At 44.2% G+C, this 21,065-nt stretch overlaps 1 protein-coding gene and 2 pseudogenes across 3 annotated transcripts in view; 2 read left to right on the forward strand and 1 right to left on the reverse strand.

The window, feature by feature from the left end:
• The window catches only part of LOC307112730 (protein FRA10AC1), a 509,765-nt gene that overhangs the window by 152,711 nt on the left and 335,989 nt on the right, over positions 1-21,065 (reverse strand). The gene's annotated exons all lie outside the window — the stretch shown is intronic.
• On the forward strand, positions 290-2,541 carry LOC307112875 (polypeptide N-acetylgalactosaminyltransferase 11-like; annotated as a pseudogene). The gene has a single exon. The product of its transcript is annotated as a polypeptide N-acetylgalactosaminyltransferase 11-like (transcript).
• Positions 12,010-20,857, forward strand: LOC307112732 (solute carrier family 35 member G1-like; annotated as a pseudogene). Its single transcript, XR_013815282.1, has 3 exons — positions 12,010-12,283; positions 16,952-17,132; positions 19,430-20,857. The product of XR_013815282.1 is annotated as a solute carrier family 35 member G1-like (transcript).

Genomic DNA, 21,065 nt, shown 5'->3' on the forward strand with positions numbered 1-21,065 from the left:
TCTCAGCTGCAGAAGTCCCCCTGAGCCCTAACCGGTTTGGCTCAGTGGATAGAGCGTCGGCCTGCGGACTGAAGGGTCCCAGGTTCAATTCTGATCAAGGGCATGTACCTTGGTTGCAGGCACATCCCCAGTAGGGGGTGTGCAGGAGGCAGCTGATTGATGTTTCTAACTCTCTATCCCTCTCCCTTCCTCTCTGTAAAAAAATCAATAAAATATGTTTTTAAAAAAAATGTCCCCCTGAGAAGCCCCACACCCAGCCCCCCAGCCCAGGGTTCCAGTGCTGGGAAGAAAAGTCCCCATAACTTCTGGCTGTAAAAACCAGTGGGGATTGTGGCCAAGTGTGACGGAGGGCTGCTGGAGTCCCAAGTGTTCCTCTTAAAGAGCCCACAGAGAGAAAGACAAATGCCAGATGATTTCACTTACATGTAGAATCTAAAGAACAAAATAAATGAACAAGCAGAACAGAAAAAGACTCAGATACTGAGAACATTTTGATGGTTGCCAGATAGAATAGGGGTTGAAGGAATGGGTGAAAAAGGTGAAGGAATTTAGAAGTACAAATTGGTAGTTACACAATAGTCATGGGGCTGTAAAGTTCAACATAGGGAATATAGTCAATAATATTGTAATAACTATATACGGTGTCAGATGGGTACTAGATTTATCAGGGTGATCACTTGTAAGTTATATAAATGTCAGCTCATGGGTTATAAATCTGAAACTAACATAATATTGTATGTCAACTGTAATTTAAAAAAAATCTTTTTATTGATTTTTAGAAAGAGAGGAAGGGTGATGTGGGGCAGAGAGAGAGAGAAACATCAATGGAACAGTGAAACATCAATCAGCTATTGCCTGCACACCCCCTACCAGGGATCAGGCCCTCAACCTGGGCATGTGTCCATGACTGGGAATCAAACCGGCAACCTGAGCCAACCAACTGAGCCACAATGGCCAGGGCATGTCAACTGTAAGTTTTTTAAAAGTTAAAAAAGAAAGAAGATGGTAGAGGCTGTGGCACTGGCACTGGGTAAGCACTCCAGAGGCCTGGGCCAACTTGTGGTCACTAACCCACCTGGCATCTTCTCCCGGGTGTTCTGCCCTGCGGAAGCTAGTGCGGCTGGACCTGGGCTGTGGAGGGAGGGAAGCTGCCACAGCCCGAGTCCCAGAGGCCGGGATCCTGCGTTGCCGGCGCCAGGATTCACCAGAGGATCTTTCTGGGATCTTCACCTTCACCTTGAGGACCTGGTGGGGTTCCTGGAGGTAAAGCCCACAGAAGTGAAGCAGCCCCCCAAGACTGCATTCCTGGTTTTGAACTCTCATGCCAGTTCATACCCAGCCACCATCACAAGTTTATGGCTCCAGCAGCTTTTGCTCTAGGAAGCTGAAAATGGCCCTTCAGCTATGCTAGGTCTATAATGGGAAGCATCACAGTTCGATATTTCTGTTATGGATGCCTTACATCTGTGACCTGGACGGTTTTGCTTTTTGTTTTAACTTCAGTGAAGTGACTCAGCCACTTTAAGAATGTGCCCATCAAGGGGACTGGGCCCCATGAGCCATTCCCCCCAAAAAATCTCTCCCCATTTCACCCAAGGTCCAAGTTGAATATTAGAATTACAGTTCAAAGCAAACAAGATTGATGATGTGGTAATCATATTGAAGATGCAGAAAAAGGCAACATGAAATTCTCTTCTGAGTTGGGTATGATTTTTAATGAACATGATCAGGAATTGAGAGACTTGGGGTATCAGAAGCATGCCTTCAATATGCTCATTAGCAACCACTTGGGCTACCACAGAGATGTGCCAGATACAAGGAATGTAGCATATAAAGACATGTCCTACAGACCTGCCAGGCACTAGTGTTGTTATTTGTTTCTACAATGAAGCCTTGTCTGCTTTGCTGCGGACTGTGCACCGCGTCCTGGACCACACACCAGCCCGGCTTCTCCATGAAATCATCCTCGTGGATGACAACAGTGACTTCGATGATTTGAAAGGAGAATTAGATGAATTTGTCAGATAACCTCCCTGGAAAAATTAAATTAATAAGAAATACAAAGCGTGAGGGATTAATTCAAGGAAGAATGTTAGGAGCAGCTCATGCAGCAGAAGTCCTGGTGTTCCTGGACAGCCACTGTGAAGTGAATGTAACATGGCTGCAGGCCTTGCTGGCTGCCATCCGAGAGGACCGTGGAGGGTCGTGTGTCTGGTGATCGATATCATCAGTGCAGACACGCTGGCCTACAGCTCATCCCCTGTGGTACGTGGAGGGTTCAACTGGGGACTGCACTTCAAATGGGATCTTGTTCTCCTTTCTGAGCTCGGAGGACCAGAAGGAGCTACCGCATGAAGGATTGTTTCCCATGAATAGAAGCTACTTAGTGAACTCGGGCAGTATGACAGCAGCATGGATATCTGGGAAGGAGAAAACTTGGAAAGATCATTTCAGATTTGGATGTGTGGGGGTAAGCTCTTCATTATCCCTTGCTCCAGAGTCGGACACGTTTTCTGGAAAAGGCGACCCTATGGTTCCTCTGAAGGCCTGGACACAACTCCTTGAGGCTGGAACACATTTGGTTGGAGGAATATAAGGAGCAGTATTTTTCCTTAAGTCCTGGCCTGAGGACAAGAAGCTATGGAAATGTCAGTGAGTGTGTTGAATTGAGGAAGAAGTTGGGTTGTAAATTATTTAATGGCATTTGGATAGCATTTACTTAGAGATGCAGATATCTGGGCCCAATGCCAAACCCCAGCAACCCATTTTTATCAACAGAGGGCCAAAACACCCCAAAACCCTTCAGCATGGAAGGCTTTATCACCACCAGGCAAATGTCTGGTGGCTCAGAGCCGCCCAAGTCAGAAGAGAGGCCTAGTAGTGCTTAAGGCATGTGACTACAGTGACCCAAATTAGATCTAGATTTATAATGAAGAGCATGAATTGATTTTAAGTAACCTCCTTTGCTTGGATGTCAGAAACTTGATCATGTGACCCATCCCGACTCATGAAGTGCCATGGTTTGGGAGGATCCCAGCAGTGGACCTTTGGGAGGAATAATCGACTGTACCAGGTGTCAGTTGGACAGTGCCTGAAAGTGGTTGATCTACTGAGTCACAAAGACTATGTTGCTATGGCAATCTGTGATGGCTCCTCTTCACAGCAGTGGCATTTGGAAGGTCAAGGTGGAAGGAATGGAAAGGAATGCTTGTCTTCCTGGGAAGATTAGCAGAGGTGAAATAGCAGACATTCTATACTGTCTACATCAGAGCACCAAGTGACCATCTGGAGGTGAAGAAGTACGTGACAGTAAGGCCATTTCTAGGCCTCTGTTAAGGAATTTCTTACTTAATGGTAGGAAACCAGAATACGGTTTTAATATAAAGAGTCAGGTTTATACAGAAGGATAATACCCAGGAAATTGCTAGGGCTATCCAAATTAGCTTATAATTCTTTTTAATCCCCTTTAATGGAATGGAACGTGTCATGATTTCCTCTCTTAGAATACTTCATAGCATACAGTTAACTTTAAACAAACTGACTGAATCCACGCATTGTTTCTACAATCATATTTAAGAGGTGGTTAACTACTATAAATTTTTTGATGAATTATGGCACTATATACATTTAAAATAAAGAATCCTTTTAATTCAAAAATAGAAGAAGACTAGTGCTGGCCTCTGATTCAGTTGTAGTAGCCAAGAACTACATATGTGTGTGTATCTGTGGTATAGCTGTTTGTCTCTTAAGTGGTACTGGAGTTCTCTACTCACTGACACCTTGCCTAAGCCTTCTTCCACTTTGAGGTCTCTTATTATTAAAAATTAATATTTTTCCCCTTTTTGTTTGACAGCATGAAAAGTTGGAAGAAGATCAACTCTGGTAATGGGAAAAGAGAAATGGAGCAGACAGCAAGAGAGTGGACGCAAAACAGTAGGATGGTTCAGACAGGCAGAAGATCCAGGAAGGGACTAAAATCAGAGCTGTGTTATTTGAGGGTACCGATTCACTTGGCAAATTGCCTATGAACTCTCCCTACCCAACTAGGTCCTAGCTAAGATCCCCAGCTTTGGACAACAGATGTGAGATAAAAAGAGATCAGAGCTGTGGTCACTGGAGCATAACTGTTCTCATAGCAGATAAGGAAATAGGTAGACTTCTGTTAATTTTTTCTGTAAAAAATTACTGCTCGTCTTTATCCATAGCATTTTACTCCAAGAAAGTCAAGATACAAACTACACAGCATCACTGTAACATAGAAAGTAGTCATAGAATGTTGCCATAGCAATCGCCTTAAGGTCCAAGTCAGGATTCAATGTGAAAGAAACTATGCTCTAAAGAGGTCCTCTCAGAAACCAGCAAACCTGGTAACAAGTCTTCTGGATGAGTAGAGTTGTCTGGACCATGACTTTGACTTCAGACATTCCTGGATTCCAAACCTATCTATGCCCTAACCAATCAATGTGACTTTGGCAAGTTGTTTAACATTTCTGAGCCTCAATGTTCTCATCTGTAAAGTGGAGATAATAGAATGCACACCTCTTTTTTTTTTTTTTTTAAGAGTACTTACTATCTGGTGTTTTACGTTTTTCTCTTACTTCATTCTCACAGCAGCTAGATTCTATTATAGAAATGAAAATAGAGGTTCAGAAAGAGGCTAAGTCACTTTTCTGAAGTCACACATCTGGTAAGCCAGCCAGGATGGAAACTCAGTCAGTCTGACTCCAGAGCCCTGCTTTTATTTATTTATTTATTTATTTATTTATTTATTTATTTTTTTTTTTAATTTCTTTATTGATTAAGGTGTCACATATTTGTCCTCATCTCCCCATTCCCATCCCACACCCCTCCCCACGGATGTCCCCACTCCCCTGTTGTCCTTAACCATTGGTTAGGCTTGTATGCATGCACACAAGTCCTTTGGTTGATCTCTCCCCACTACCCCCACCCTCCCTTACCCTCCCTCTGAGGCCCGACAGTCCGATCGATGCCTCCTTGTTTCTGGGTCTGTTCTTGTTCATCCGTCTATGTTGTTCATCTTTTCCCCTAGATGAGTGAGATCATGTGTTACTAGAAATATACTTATAAGAACCGAATGTGAGACGAGCAATAATAGTTATGCTGACAGGCAAATGAATCAGTCTGTAGTGAGTTTCTTTCTGGACCAACACTTCTTTTGAGACCCAATTTCAATGTCCACCAGTTCCTTATGTGTACATGTCAGCACTGACTTTTCAGTTCTGGATGGTGGACAAATGGTGGTAATGCAGGTCTGACTTCCTCTGGTTTGGTCTCGCCCGGACCCAGGGGCGCGGCCTCACCCGGACTCAGGGGCGCACGGCCTCACCCGGACCCGGCACCCAGCATCACCCAGGCTCCGGGGTGCGTGGCCTCACCCGGACCCAGGGGCGCGCGGCCTCACCTGGACCCAGGGGTGTGCGGCCTCACCCGGGCCCGGGACCCAGCCTCACCCGGACCCAGGGGCGCGGCCTCAACCGGACCTGGGACTCAGCCTCACCCGGATCCAGGGGCGCATGGCCTCACCCGGACCAGAGCCCTGCTTTTAATACTTACGCTGAACTGCCTGAAAAAACTCACTTTACAATTAAGTGAAATCATGCACTTAATAGTGCTTGGCATATTTTGAGCATTTAGTAAATGGTAGTTATTAAAATGTGCACTGGGTAGAATCCAAATCCCAAATTTATAACAAATTCAAGATTAAAGTGCATTACATTGCACTTTTATTATCTAGGGCCTAGTCTCAAGTTCAGGCATCCTCACTCCCAAAGAATCTGTAAACAGAAAGCAAGTTCCCACAGGAGGATACAGGTTCTGTGGGTGCTAGAAATCATTTACATGGGAGCTACCTTTGGCAGTGTGGGAACAGGTGAAAGTAGGAAAGCAAGGAATCACTGGAGCAAGTCTCAACCATGTCAAGGCCTGAAGGGCAGTTTTCTGCCCTACAGTGACTGACTGGGAATCCAGTCCTGTGCCTTCTGAGCTGAGAAAAGAGAAATTGAGAGAGCTGAAATTTGCCTAGACCCATGCAACCACAGAGAACTCAATGTCCTTACTCCTAGGCCAACATGTCAAACTGGGAGGGAACAGGACGCTAAACAAGACACGGCCCACTAGGTAAAGGTAGGTAATGCTAGCACCTTTTTCCTTCATCATCCCCACCCCTGTCACGGTGAGGACTGAATGCAGCCCAGTCTCCTTTGTTCCCTACTCTGCCTCTATTAAGAATTGTAAATGGACCAGTGTAGGCATGCAAACAACATTAGTTGAATGAGTTATATGAAAAATGGTACTGAGATAAATATATGAGGGAATAGAATGGAAAGTTGACATAAATTTTCCACATGGGACACAGGACCCATTTCTGAAAAAGGCTTAATTTCTGTTCCCGGAAATGAAAGTTTAGAGTTCAAACTTCACATTTTTTTAGCTATGGGGGATACTACTTGGATGGAAATGTTTCACAAGCCTGGGACACTCTATACCATGTGTGTTCCTATTCTTTCCTTATGTTATGCTCCACATCTTCCCTCTGTCATTATCTGCCAGAACTGAGGAGAGACTGTGGCCAGTGCTGGAGAAAATACCTTGCCTGTCTCAGTTTGTATACAGACCATGGTTTACTTCAATTTTGGATCTACCTTGCTGGTTTATTAGCTGTCTGTTGCATACTCTCAGAATGGTTTTCCTTGGCATTTTTAGAAACACTTTTATTGTGGATATATATATATATATATGTGTGTGTGTGTGTGTGTGTGTGTGTATATATATATATATATGTATATATATATATATATATGTATATATATATAGTAAAATTTACTATTTTAACCATTTTTAAGTATAGAATTCAGTGGCATTAAGTGAATTCACAACCATCACCACTATCTATCCACAGAATTCTTTCATCATCCCAAAATGACACTCTGTGCCTGTTAAACAATAACTTCCCCAATTTCTCCTCCCTGCTAGCCCCTGCCAACCACCACTGTATTTTTGGTCTCTATGAATTTGACTATTCTTGGTCCCTCATATAAGTGGAATAATATAATTTTGTCCTTTTTATGCTTAGGTTATTCTACTTAGCATAATGTTTTCAAGGTTTATCCATGTTGTAGCATGTGTCAAAATTTCATTTCTTTTTTAAGGCTCAATAATATCTTATTGTATGTACTGTATATACATTTTATTTATCCATTCATTTATTGGTAGCCATTTGGGTTGTTTCTACTTTTAAGCTACTGTGAACAATACTGCACATGGGTGTACAGATATTTGTTTGAGCCCCTGCTTTCTATTCTTCCAGGTATATATCCAGAAGTGAATTTGCTGAATCATATGGTAATTCTGTTTAATTTTTTAAATATACTTCTATCCATTTCAGAGAGGAAGGGAGAGGGAGAGAGAGAGAAACATCAACGATGAGAGAGAATCACCGATCGGCTGCCTCCTGCACGTCCCCCACTGGGGATCCAGCCCCACAACCCGGGACTGGAATTGAACCTGGGACCCTTCAGTCTGCAGGCCTACGCTCTAGCCACTGAGCCAAACCAGCTAGAGCTATGTTTAATTTTTTTAAAGGAACTGACCCTGGCATTTCTGTTGTTATAATTCTAGAGTCACTTCTTATCACCTGGAAGTTTATTTTGCCTTGCTAATGTACCATCCTACATTTATGCTAATCCCCCTCTTTTCCTTGTTCCCTCTTCATTTACCAAGGTTATTTAGAATTACGATCTTATGTTCTACGGTACAGATTTTCCCTAAAACACAAATATTAGACCTTATTTATTGGAACAAACTGCCATTTTCCAAGTTATAAGTTGTATTAGCTTGAAGGGTAAAAAATAAATGTTTTTTTTTTTTAAAAAAAGCAATCTTTCAAATCAATACCAAGATACTAGTCTAATATGAATCAGAGAGACATACTAGGAAAAGACAGTTCCTGATTTATAAGACTCACTGTTTTGTGCTGGTCTCAGCCTATCAATACACAATGTGTGGTTGGTTTGGCCCTTATAATTTTTATTATGATTGCAAGACACCCTTCAGTAATAACCATCAGGAAAGTGTGAAAAAACCCGCAAAGGTTAATTACTCACAGGGCCTGGAAATTATATCGGAGACCATACAGTGGGGTCTCAGGTAGAAAGAGAGCACGTACACAGGGCCTGGCGTCCTGCTTTCATTGGAGTCCAGACTAGGGGCCTAGGGTTTCTGGAGTCACTCTGTATTGGTGAAGAATGGGGTGTGTGTGTGTGTGTGGCGGGGGGGGGGGGGGGGGGAGTGGCACAAATGATTTTGGCTATTGAAATCAACCAAGATCTCTAAAACAAAGGAGCCTCAGGACCAGGAGGTGACCTCGCCCTTTATGTAGTTCTGTGGTTGGCTATGTGTTTATTCCAGATAGCTGTCTCTGGAGTAGACACATCTTTGAAATGTATGCCTCAGCATTCAAAGTTCAAGTGAGGCAGTTGCATTACAAAGGAAAACCACTATCAAAGGTGTACACTATACTACACTATACTACACTACACTACACTACACTACACTACATTTGTAATGCAACTGCATACCTGACTGGCAAACAGTACTAGAAATCAGGAATCTAACTCCTACTGTGGAACCTGGAGGTCTCCATCTGCCACCACTGGGATGGTGAGGATCTTGGACTTTCATTTGTTAATAAGGATTCTAGAACCCAGCTGTCCTCTACTTTCACCTTCCTTCTCACATCTTAACACCAGAATGATGGGAGTGCCACCCTGTCTGTGGTTACCTGGCATCATAGTGAGAGGTACTGTCCTCACTGGAGGATCCAATTCCTTCAAATTAGAAGAGTTTCCATTGTAACACTGCATGATTTTGCATACAGAAGCAATACTCTTTCCCATCAAGTCCTAGTCCATTCCACCTCCTAATCAATCTTTCCCCTCTGCCTCCTCTGCCTCAAGTCACTAGAGCACTACAGTAGGCTCTGAGCTGGTCTCCCCCATTATCAGGATTTCCCCATCCTTCACACTGTGCGGAAACCCACTTCTCACCAGCTCAATGTCATTGGTATCAAGCCTTGAAACAACAATGCTCAAAGAACTTAATCATACCACACACCTGCTAGATGAAGCCCAAACAGAGCCAGTTCTAGCCTGGTCCATACTTTTCTTACCAGTTACTTTTTTTAAAAATATATATTTTATTGATTTTTTACAGAGAGGAAGGGAGAGGGATAGAGAGTTAGAAACATCGATGAGAGGGAAACATTGATCAGCTGCCTCCTGCACACTCCCCACTGGGGATATGCCTACAACCAAGATACATGCCCTTGACCAGAATTGAACCTGGGACCCTTCAGTCCGCAGGCTGACGCTCTACCCACTGAGCAAAACCGGTTAGGGCATACCAGTTACTTTTTATGTTTTCATGGTTCTTATAGGCTTAGTTAAAAGAATGACTGTAATTGATACCATTTATATGTCAAGATCAGCAGAAGAGGGGAAGTTAAAGGGAATATATAAACTGTAATACTAAAGCCATTCTGAAACCAGACAACCAATGGGTCTGGGCTGCCTGTCACTACTTGAGCCAATTAAGCAGAGACAGGGCTGAATAATATATGAGCATTTATTCCAATAACTAGAGACCTGGTGCATGAAATTCGTGCACGGGGAGGGGGGTGTCCCTCAGCCCAGCCTGCACCCTCTCCAATCCAGAACTGCTGGCTCTCAAACGCTCGCCTGGCTGCCTGGCTGCCTGATTTCCCCTAACCGCTTCTGCCTGCCAGCCTGATCACCCCCTAACCACTTCCCTGCCAGTCTGATCGACACCTAACTGCTCCCCTATTGGCCCGATTGCCCCTAACTGCCCTGCTCAGCTGGCCTGTTTGCCTGAAACTGCCCTCCCCTGCAGGCCTGGTTGCCCATAACTGTCCTCTCCTGCAGGCCTGGTCACCCCTAACTGCCCTCCCCTGCTGGCCCGGTCACCCCTAAATTCCCTCCCTTGCCAGCCTGGCCGCCCCTAACTGCCCTCCCCTGCCAGTCCAATTGACCCTACCTGACCTCCCTGCTCACCTAGTCACCCCTAACTGCACTCCCCTGCAGGCCTGGTTGCCCCCAACTGCCCCTCCCCTACAGGCCTGGTTCCCCCAAACTGCCTTCCCCTGCAGGCCTGGGTCCCCCCAACTGTCCTCCCCTGCAGGCCTGGTTGCCCCAACTGCCCTCCCTGGCAGGCCTTCCCCCCCCCCCCAACTGCCCTCCCCTGTAGGCCTGGGTCACCACAACTGTCCTCCCCTACAGGCCTGGTTGCCCCAACTTCCCTCCCCTGCAGGCCTTGTTGCCCCAACTGCCCTCCCTTGCAGGCCTGGTCCCTCCCAACTTCCCTCCCCTGCTGGCCATCTTGTGGTGGCCATCTTGTGTCCACATGGGGCAGCCATCTTGTGTGTTGGAGTGATGGTCAATTTGCATATTACCTCTTTATTATATAGGACTAGAGGCCCAATGCACAAAATTCGTGCACGAGGGGGGCGGAGTTTCCCTCAGCCTAGCCTGCATGCTCTCCAATCTGGGACCCCTCGAGGGATGTCTGACTGCCCGTTTAGGCCCGGTCCAGTGAGATCAGGCCTAAATGGGCAGTTGGACACCCCTTTCACAATCCGGGACTGCTGGCTCTCAACCACTCACCTGCCTGCCTGGCTTATTGTCCCTAACTGCTTCTGCCTGCAAGCCTGATCACCCCCTAATCACTCCCTGCCAGCCTGATCAATGCCTAACTGCTCCATTGCCAGCCCGATTGCCCCTAACTGCTCTCCCCTGCTGACCTGGTCACCCTTAACTGTCCTCCCTTGCAGGCCTGGTTGCCCCCAACTGCCCTCCCCTTCTGGCCTGGGCACCTCTTACTGCCCTTCCCTGCAGGCCTGATCACCCTCAACTGCCCTTCCTTGCAGGCCTGGTCCCTCCCAACTACCCTCCCCTGCTGACTTGATCGCCCACAAATGCCCTCCCCTGCTGGCCATCTTGTGGTGGCCATCTTGTGTCCACATGGGGACAGCCATCTTTGACCATATGGGGGCGGCCATCTTGTGTGTTGGAGTGATGGTCAATTTGCATATTACTCTTTTATTAGATAGGATTATTATATAGGATGCCAGCAGTATGGGAGAGCAGCAGGTCATCCACAAAAATCTGCTCTGCAATCCCCCACCCTCCATAAGCCAGCTGCTTATATGAGGTAGGACAAAGATTATACAGGGAGGTAGGCAAAAGGAATAAGAATGGGTATGCAAAATGACTATTACAGGCACGCGGGAGATGAAATACAATGGAGGCCTACAGGTTATTGCCACGGAGGAAAGGTCAGGGAGTGCAAACCACATGGCCAGTGATTTGCTACGGAAGGACTAAGTTACCCCGGGACGAGGCCCCACCCTACAATTGACTGTCCCTTGCTAGGCACCTAGGGCTTTCCACCCTGGTGACCTTCTTCTGTACCTGGCCCAGCCTCCTCCCTCTGCTCACATCTAACTGCCTACAACAGAAGGACCAATAACGAGTGCCTACTGTTACAAAGGACATATAAATGGGTTCTACCCCAGCTCTATTGATATATTTTCCTTATGGTTATGTGCTAATCCCTTAACCCCTTTTTCAAGACCTAGAACCAGTAACATTCTACCCTCCTTGGGTAAGTGGCAATGAGTCATGGGGAAAACAGGGTTTGACAAAGCTTCCAGAAGGGACTATGGCGCCACACCAATAAACAAACAGATACGCTCCTAACCTCCTGAAGGCCTGCCCAAGGGAAGGGGCCCACTGTGTCTTGGGAAAGATGACTCCAAACCTCTGGCCAGTCTAGCCTGACCGCGGCCTAGGGGTGGACGCCTTCGGGTCAGCTGTGGCCAACGAAGCCCCATCAGAGAGCTGGCCAACCTCCAGCAGCACAGGAGGGTAAGGAGCTGGAGGTGGGAGGGCGGCGAAGGACAGCCCTACCCCCGGCACAGGAGGGCCGCGCGCGCAGGCGCGCCCCCACCCCGCCAGCAGAAGAGCCAGGCAGCCGAGCTCCGCGCCTGAGGCTTCGAAGGCTGCGGGGAGAGCGCTGGCCACGCATGCGGCCCCTCGGCAGCACCGGGGTCGCCGAGCTGCGGGAGCCCCCGTCCGCCAGTTCAGAGTCGCTGGCAGCGAAGGAAGAGCCGGCAGAGGCAGGGAAACCCCGGGCCCCAGCTGGTGCTGGCTGTGCCGCTCCTCGCCGTGCGGTTCGCGCGCGCAGCCCGGTGAGTGCGGGGTGCGGACCGTGGCGCCGGTCTCGCCCTTGGGGGGCCGGGCGGGCGCTGGCGCGGGGCGCATTGCGGGCCATGACCCCCTACTCTGCCCTGCCTAGAGCCCCAGAAAACCTGGGAGCTGTCACCTGGGGGCAGCAAAGCAGAAGTCCCGTGTATCCGCGGGCGCGAAGCCCGAGAAAGTTTCTGATTGTGTTTGGAACTCTTTGGGGATTCTAAAACTGTTAAACTGTTCCTATAATTAAAGTGCTGCGGGCAAGTCGGTGGAGTCAGATGGCAGTTGGGCGCTCGAGGTCGGAGGTTGGGTGGTCAGCGAGAAAGGCCATCCCACAGCGGCCGTGGCTGGGAGGAAGCTAACCATGAAAACTGATCTCGGTGGTAAACGGTGTACCCTGAAGAGGAAGTTGAAAAACTTTCGAGTCTAAAAAATGTTTGTCCCAGAATCTTGGGAAGGCAGAGTTGGGGTTAGGAGGATTTGGTAGCAACTGATGCACAAGAAGGCAGAGCGATACTCTTACTGATGAGGTTAAGGGGTTCAGGGACCCCGTGGAAAAAACCCTTGATCTGGTGCAATGCTTTACTTTGACAAAAGGGGAAAGTGAGGCCCAGGAAGGGAGGGCTTGGGCTCTTTTGTTTTTATGAAGATCTGGCTTAGGTCCCTGCAGCACCAGCTTGCTAGAAACCTAGCCTAGGGCCCTTTCTATTAGCCTCAAGCACATTTCTCCTTGAACTCCACCACCCACTTGGAGCAGCTGCTTGGAAGAAGAGGGAAATAAGCACATGCCCTTTCCAGACACAGTTACACAGTCGGCACCACCTCGTCTTCTGGGTCACCTCCCCTAAGTGTAACTCGGGATTTCTATGTGTCTTGCTGCACCCCAGCTTCCCTCCTCTCTGTATGCCCTTTCTCCAATTTAGAGAGATAAACTCCAGGAAAATGACTCTTGCTCCATTTTTGTCCTAAACGCTAACAGAAATGAACAGACTTCTATTCCTTTATGCATGGTAGAGCCTCTCTCTAGAGCAGGAGTTACCCCAAGCGGGGTTGGCCAGATGTGCAGACCTTGAAGAGGTCAGTTTCTCACCTTATCACCCTATGGCTAAATGTCATTCTGATGGAATGCAGAGTCGGGCTTTGCAAACTCTTAAAAGTTTCCCCTGTTTGGGAATGGAAGAGGAATACTGTTCACTCAGGCGGCACATGGCAAAATGACAAACCAATATAAGTGATTGCGCTTAGAATCTTGTGGAGTCTTATAACTTCAAAGAAAGTTGGTAAAAATAAGGCTTAGCAATAGTTATTAAAAGGGGACCAGATGATATTCCAGAAACAGGATTGCCACAGAAACACTTTAAACCACAGTACTGTTGTCATTGAACTTTGTGACAGTATCATTTTAGCCTCTTGAATCAACTGGTTACCTCAACAAAACTCATTTTCAAGTTCAGGTTGAAACTTACCAATTTTTCTTACATTCTTGGATAACCCTCACAAACAACATACAACTACCCTAAGACATCTATCTATCTTCTTGAGGGGCTGTGTGGATCTTAGACTGAAGCAAGAAGTTGTCTTGAGTCTGTGCCTTGCATTCCGCTGGAAGGAATGAGTTCTTTAACTGTGATTCTCTAGCCAGTAGAGCTTTGTACAGTTTACAGAGATCCTGTTTCAATAGGTCTAGGGCAGGGCTTGGGAATTAAAATTTTAGGATGGGGTGGGTGGGAAGAAACCAACCAAATAACTTACGTGCATATATGCATAATCCATGGACTCAGTTGATAGTATGGCGAAGGCCTGGGGCGGGGGTGGGGGTCAGGGGCAGGCTAGAAGGGGTCAAAATGGAAAAAAGGGGACATATATAATACTTTCAACAATAAAGACTTTTTAAAAAATTAAAAAGTTACTACTAGTTGGTTCTAATTCCCAACCAGGATTTCGAATCACCAGTTTAAAGCAGAGATTAGAAAATTGAGCAACTTTTCTGTTTTCTTCTAACACAGGAAGTTGCACTATGGCCAATTAATTTGAGTTATTTAGAGTCACCAAATTAATAGATAAGCTTATAGTGGGATATGAACTTGGAAGCTTATTACATAAGCAAATGCCTCTGGATTATGCTACTCTTGCTCATCTCCATTGACAGAGTATTGAAATTTTTATTCAGTAAGACACTGAGGGTTGCCTGTGTAGAGCCAGTTCTCACCCCCATTAACAAATAATCAAGTTCAGCTGTCCTTGAACCAACTGTCCTGTCCTCATGGGGAAGCATGGGCCATAAGAGTTCATATGCAAGAAAATATGTGAGTGAATGTGTCTTAAGGAAAAGATAATCAGAGCCAGGGGTGTGAAATTACGTCTTCAAAAAGTTAAAATAGCATGTTAAAATATTCCTGGAGAAAAATTGAGAAGTTTAGGTTGGAGAAGATCCTTTAAATATAGACCAGGAAGTTGTTTTCTGTCCTTGATCTCGTTCTGTTCTGTCTGAGAGCGTAGGTTCTATGTATGGGTTGGGTTTCTTTGAAGAAAAACTATTTTATTTGGACTTGAATTCTGAAATTTCAGAAGCTAAATTCTAAGGCTGACTACAGCCAAAACATGTACTGAGTGGTCGTGCTTAAGTTAGCAGTCTTCTAAAGCTTCCTTCTCATGGGCTGAGTAGGTATGTGTAGTTTGTTCTGCAGTATCTGAGCACATGATTACAGAACAAAATGTGGAGACTGGCACTTAGCAACGTAAAATCTGTAACATGACAGCTCATTCTCTTCAGCTGTGCACCTAGAACAGGAAGAGGTGAAGTCTCTGACCAGAATGGCATCTGTTACTGCCAAGGACAGGCTGTAGAATGCCACCAGGAAGACTGCATCATCACACTTTGCAAATGTGTCACTTGTGGGCAAAGATATCTATCTAACACTAGGATCTTAAAATACATTACCTGGTTTTTGCCTTTAAAATGGAAGGACATTTTAATACAAACACACCTACACACCCACATATGTATCATTATATAATACCGTTCTATAGTGGAAGAATATGTTGTACATTCCTAGATGGAATGGTGATCCTCGTTTTACTACAAGTTGCGTGGGCCCACACATCCTTTAGCTCTGCCGTGCTCTTAGCAAATGAGAGCCAGTAAAGTTTACTTTTTATTCTCTCCTTTTTGTGAGTTCAGTGTGTGGCCTTTTAGGGAGTTCTCTGCTCACTCTTCTCCATTTTGCTCTCTTGAATGCCAGGAGGTGAGACTGAAAGCGGGTTCTACTCCTGTTTTAGGCAACTAAGACAGAGGAAGTGGCTAAATAGAAGTTTAGGGCTCAGACTATCATAAATAGATTGAACACTTGATGGCCTAGAGCAGTGGTTGGCAAACTCATTAGTCAACAGAGCCAAATATCAACAGTACAACGATTGAAATTTCTTTTGAGAGCCAAGCATTTTAAACTTAAACTTCTTCTAATGCCACTTCTTCAAAATAGACTCGCCCAGGCCGTGGTATTTTGTGGAAGAGCCACACTCAAGGGGCCAAAGAGCTGCAGTTTGCCGACCACGGGCCTAGAGAAAGCACAAGTGTCCTGGCTCAGGTTAACCAGGAAGTTAGTATTAGATGACAATTCTAATTTTAAAATGTTTTTAAAAAGCACTTTGGGCCCTAGCTGGGAGGCTCAGTTGGTTGGAGCATCCTCCCATACACCAAAAGGTTGTGGGTTTGATTTCCAGTCAGGGCACATACCTATATCGCTGGTTCAATCCCCATTCAGGGTGCGTACAGGAGGCAACTGAACGAATGATGTTTCTCTTTCACATTGATGTTTCTCTCTCTCATTCTCTTTCTCTTACTTTCACTCTCTCATCAGTATTCTTGGGTGAGGATTAAAAAAGAAAAGAAAAAGCACTTTGGGGTCAGAAGGGTATATAGCCCCCTCCCCCCCCCTTGTCCTTGAAAGTTTATGCTCTAAATGAAAGATATGTTGTAAACCATGAGAGGTTCAAATATTTGACTAATGGTTCAAATTAACAAAACACAGAGCCTTCCTAAATCATGCTGTTGTCAGTGCTTTTACACTCTGCATCTTTCCAGGAGATTCTCTCACATCCTTTCATTCAGCAAATATTTATTGAGGGTCTTCCATGTGCCAGGCATGAACAAGACAGCTGAGGCCCCAGCCCTGGAGGAGCTCGCAGGCTTGTGGGGGAAGTCAGCTCATCAACAAGTAGCCATAGAGCAGTTATGAACTGTTTTCCAGGAAAGATCACTGGAAAACACAGTTCATAAAGCACAGTTCACCAGTGAGATGATACAAAACATCATTTGGAAGCATTTTTCTCTAGCCATCTTGACAAGCATTTCTTAAAAGACTTCTCTACTGTTTTTACTTCTTTTTGACTTGTAGGTGAGGGATGTCTCTTCAGCGAGTTAAAGGAAATCCATTTTATAGGGTGAAATTACATTTAAGAAAACACAAGTTTAAATTGTTTCCTTCTTCTGTGGTTCTTCATTTTTGGTGGGAAAAGTGTTTCCAATCCAAAAAATAGACATGCTTAGGAGGTAATATTTGCAGCTTGTTAGCCATTAACACTGTCCCATTTTTCTCAGTTTCTAACTGAAAATGATAAAGCATACACTTGGAAGTAAGGACTAACCAGAATTTAATCTTTTTCAGAAGCCAAGAAGAAAGCACCCTGTCCTGGACTTGGCTTGTTTTACACATTATTGTCTGCCTTCCTTTTCTCAGTGGGCTCTTTATTTGTTAAAAAAGTACAAGACCTCCATGCTGTAGAAATTAGTGCATTCCGATGTGTGTTCCAAATGTTAGTCGTTATCCCTTGCTTAATATACCGAAAGTAAGTATTTCCTAACTGCAAAGTAGATGATATTAATAAATGGTTGTAAATCTTTTGACCTGCTCAAATTTACTCTATACTATCTGCTTTAATCCCTGTCATAGATTTATTTTTAAAAATATGTTTTATTGATTTTTTACAGAGAGGAAGAGAGAGGGATAGAGAGTTAGAAACATCGATGAGAGAGAAACATCGATCAGCTGCCTCCTGCACACCCCCTACTGGGGATGCGCCCGCAACCAAGGCACATGCCCCTGACCAGAATCAAACCTGGGACCCTTGAGTCCGCAGGCCGACGCTCTATCCACTGAGCCAAACCGGTTCTGGCCCCTGTCATAGATTTGCCAGTCCCTACACCCTTTGGCTCTGATTACTGAAAAGTCACAAGGATCCCACCTAAATCAGATGCTCATAAATAAGCACACACAACATGCCCAACAGAGGGAGATAAAGAGATTCAGTTATTCTCCACCCTCATTTTGAGAACAAAATTTTCCTGGTATACTTCATCTCATCTTGTACCACCTTCCCTTCTTTGTTTTGGTATAACTAGTATTTGGAAGAAAAAGTAAACAAGAGGACGTGGTATTGTCTCCCAGTGTCGGAGGTTTCTTTAGGTAGAATAGATTGCTCTGCTACAAGGGCAGAGAGAAGGCTACCGTAGTAATATTTAGGTCTAAGGTGCTGTGGGAAAGGGGAAAGGTAATCTTGAGGGGCTTTGTAACTGCTTTCCATATTCAGTGTCCTCATCTGTAAACTGAAGGGAATATTTATCCTCTACCTGCCTGTGGTTACAAGAATCAAATGGAATTATTATAGATCAGAGTGCTTTGTAAAAAATGTAGCATTGATCTCACCCATCCCATCTTCCTCATTCATGTGAATTCTGCCCCCCCCCCCCCACACACACACACACCCTCCCCAGGTTAAAAGTATGCCTCTCCCACACTGTTATAACCTCTATACACCACTGTGTACTTTGAACTCTGGGAAAAAGAGACCAGTCTGGTTCCTGGTGGCTTCCTGGCTCTTTCTCTCTTTGGCAAAGATGTTTAAACCCCAAATTAAAAGCTTCAGTCGCTTGCCACGGAACTCTCCTTATATCTATAATACTGTGCACATTCTCTTAGAATTGTTTCAGTCTATATATGAGGGTTTGGTGAAAAAGGTTAAAATTTGCTAAGGTCAATATTGTTCATCTTCCCCATTTTGGAATAAAAGTATTGTCAGGGGAAGGCACTGGAAGAATTTTCTTAAATCCTTGGTGATAATTTAGTTTGACCCATTTTAAATTTCACTATTGAGGAAGATTCCTAGCTTCTCAAAGTATGGACCAAAGGTGACCGCACTTTTATTTCTGACTCCAGAGACCCAGGGTCCCCATGTCTGGCCTACATGCTGCCCTAAAGATGTCCAGTTCCAACATAGATCAGCAAGATGCACCTAGCCAGGAACTAACACAGAACTCTCTTTAGTAAATATTTAATTGAAAAAACTTTGATGGCAGTTATACTTACTGAATACTGCAGGTTCTTTTTCAGTGTGTTTTAACTCTTCCTAAAGAGAACAGTGAAAAGTTGTCTCACATTCAAAGACTTACAGAACATGTAGCATTGCTTCCGCTTTTATAGAAAAACTCATAAGAATGCACACTGTCCATGACCAAGTTTTCTTATATGGGGCAGCTAAATCTTGAAATTGTACTTCTTATCAAAGTAACACGCTTTCATATATTTACATATTTCACAGAAAATTTGGGGAAAATAAATGTAAAGAAGGAAAATTACTATACTAGAATGAGGTCTAACCACAATGAGCATTTCAGTATATTTTCCTTTGTCTTTTTTTGCAAGCATATACAGGGTGGCCCCCAAAACTGTATTAATACGTTAACAGCTGATTTTTGTTACATTTTCAAAATGAAATGTATTTTAATAAACACTGCCTTTATAATTATTCAAAGTATGTATACATTTTGGGGGACACTCTATATATACATGTAGCAAATTATATCTAACATAAGAAGAAACAATATATATCTATTTACTAAATGATACTGTTTATGTAGTTCTCTTGTATTATTTTTGCTTATACTGTGAACACTTTAATGTCGTTAGGTATACTTAGAAAACATTTTTTTAAAGGGATATAGTCGTTGTGGACATTATCATATTTAATTTGCTATTCCCCTATTTTTTGATAGTTAAGACTTCTAAAATAATACTTTATTAAAAATTATAGTTTAAAAACAAATAGCAAGTTTCGTTTAATATGCATTCCTTCATTTGAATTTCCAGAACTGGGTTCATAGGCCCAAAAGATCTACGAATCTTCCTCATTCTCAGAGGAGTTCTCGGTTCTACCGCCATGATCCTTTTATACTACGCTTTCCATACAACGTCCCTCGCCGATGCCATGGTGGTCTCGTTTAGCTGTCCAGTGTTTACGTCTCTATTTGCTTGCATATTTCTCAAGGAAAAATACAGCCTTTGGGATGTTCTCTTCACCGCATTTGCCTTCACCGGAGTGATCCTCATCGTGAGGCCGCCCTTTCTGTTTGGTTCCAACGCTGCAAAGATGACTAGAAGCTACTCAGATCACGTGAAAGGCACGTTCGCATCACTCGGATATGCCGTGTTTGCTGCCTTGACTCTCGTTATCCTCAGAAAAATGGGGAAATCTGTGGACTACTTTTTGCCCATCTGGTATTACGTAGTGGCTGGCCTCCTGGAGTCCATCATCATCCTCTTTGTATTTGGAATGTGGAGGCTGCCGAACTGTGGGATAGACAGGCTCTTTCTCCTACTAATCGGGCTGTTTGATTTGGGGGGTCAGGTGTTTCTCACCAAAGCCCTTCAGATAGAAAAAGCTGGGCTAGTGGCACTAATGAAGACTATGGATGTGGTTTTTGCTTTTATCTTTCAGGTTATTTTCCTTCATGATATACCAACGTGGTGGACGGTGGGTGGCGCGCTCTGCGTAGTAGCCAGTAGTGCTGGAGCGGCCATTCGTAAATGGTGCCAGGGTTCCACATGAAGCATCATTGCGGGAATGTGTATTTTTGTACAAGTCCACCGTCACCGAGTACAAACACCACATATGCACATACCTGGAAAATCGGTATTAATTGATTATATTTAATAAATTTCATAGTTTAAGTATCATTTTTGAATATGGTATGTCTTTTTTTTATCATCATGAAGGATACGTTTATTGATTTTTTAAAAAAATTTTTAGAGAGAGACAGGAATGGGGGAGAGAGAAACATTGATTGGTTGCCTCCCTTATGCACCATCAGTGGGGATCGAACCTCAAAGTTAAGTGTATATTTTGGTAATGATGGGATTTATGTTGGGAGGAAATTTTAGATGCTCTTTTAGCAGTGTAGAGGCTAAGAAACTTACCGGTAATAATGCTGCTATGGTTAGTATGTTGAAAATTAATTTGAAACATAATTCCATTTAGGAGGCCAAAGCTGAACTTTGTAATAGGTGCCTACTTAATGGTGTTAAAATACAAATAAATTAGCCTTATTTTCAAGGCTTTTGTAAATGATTATTATTCTTTTAACCCATATTTGTGCCTTTTCATTTTAATGCCAGACTTCTTTATATATAAACTTTTTGAAAAGTTTTAAATCACCAAATTTGACTAATAGTTTCTCTTTCAGTGGCATTAGCAACTGTAACTGTCATTCTATAATTTTAATTGTCTTCTGATTTTTCGGTGTTTTTTTAAAACCACACTAAGTTGTTAAACAGATAATTGAATATTAAGAAAGCTTGGGAATTTAATCAGAAAGTGGGAAATGCATGCAAATCACTTTTTTGTAACAATGAACCCTTTATTGCTGAAGCTATAATGGGCTCCAGCTCTTTTTTTTTTTAATATATTTTATTGATTTTTTACAGAGAGGAAGGGAGAGGGAATAGA

This window comes from Cnephaeus nilssonii, assembly GCF_951640355.1.
Source record: "Cnephaeus nilssonii genome assembly, chromosome: 16".
Classification (NCBI taxonomy): domain Eukaryota; kingdom Metazoa; phylum Chordata; class Mammalia; order Chiroptera; family Vespertilionidae; genus Cnephaeus; species Cnephaeus nilssonii.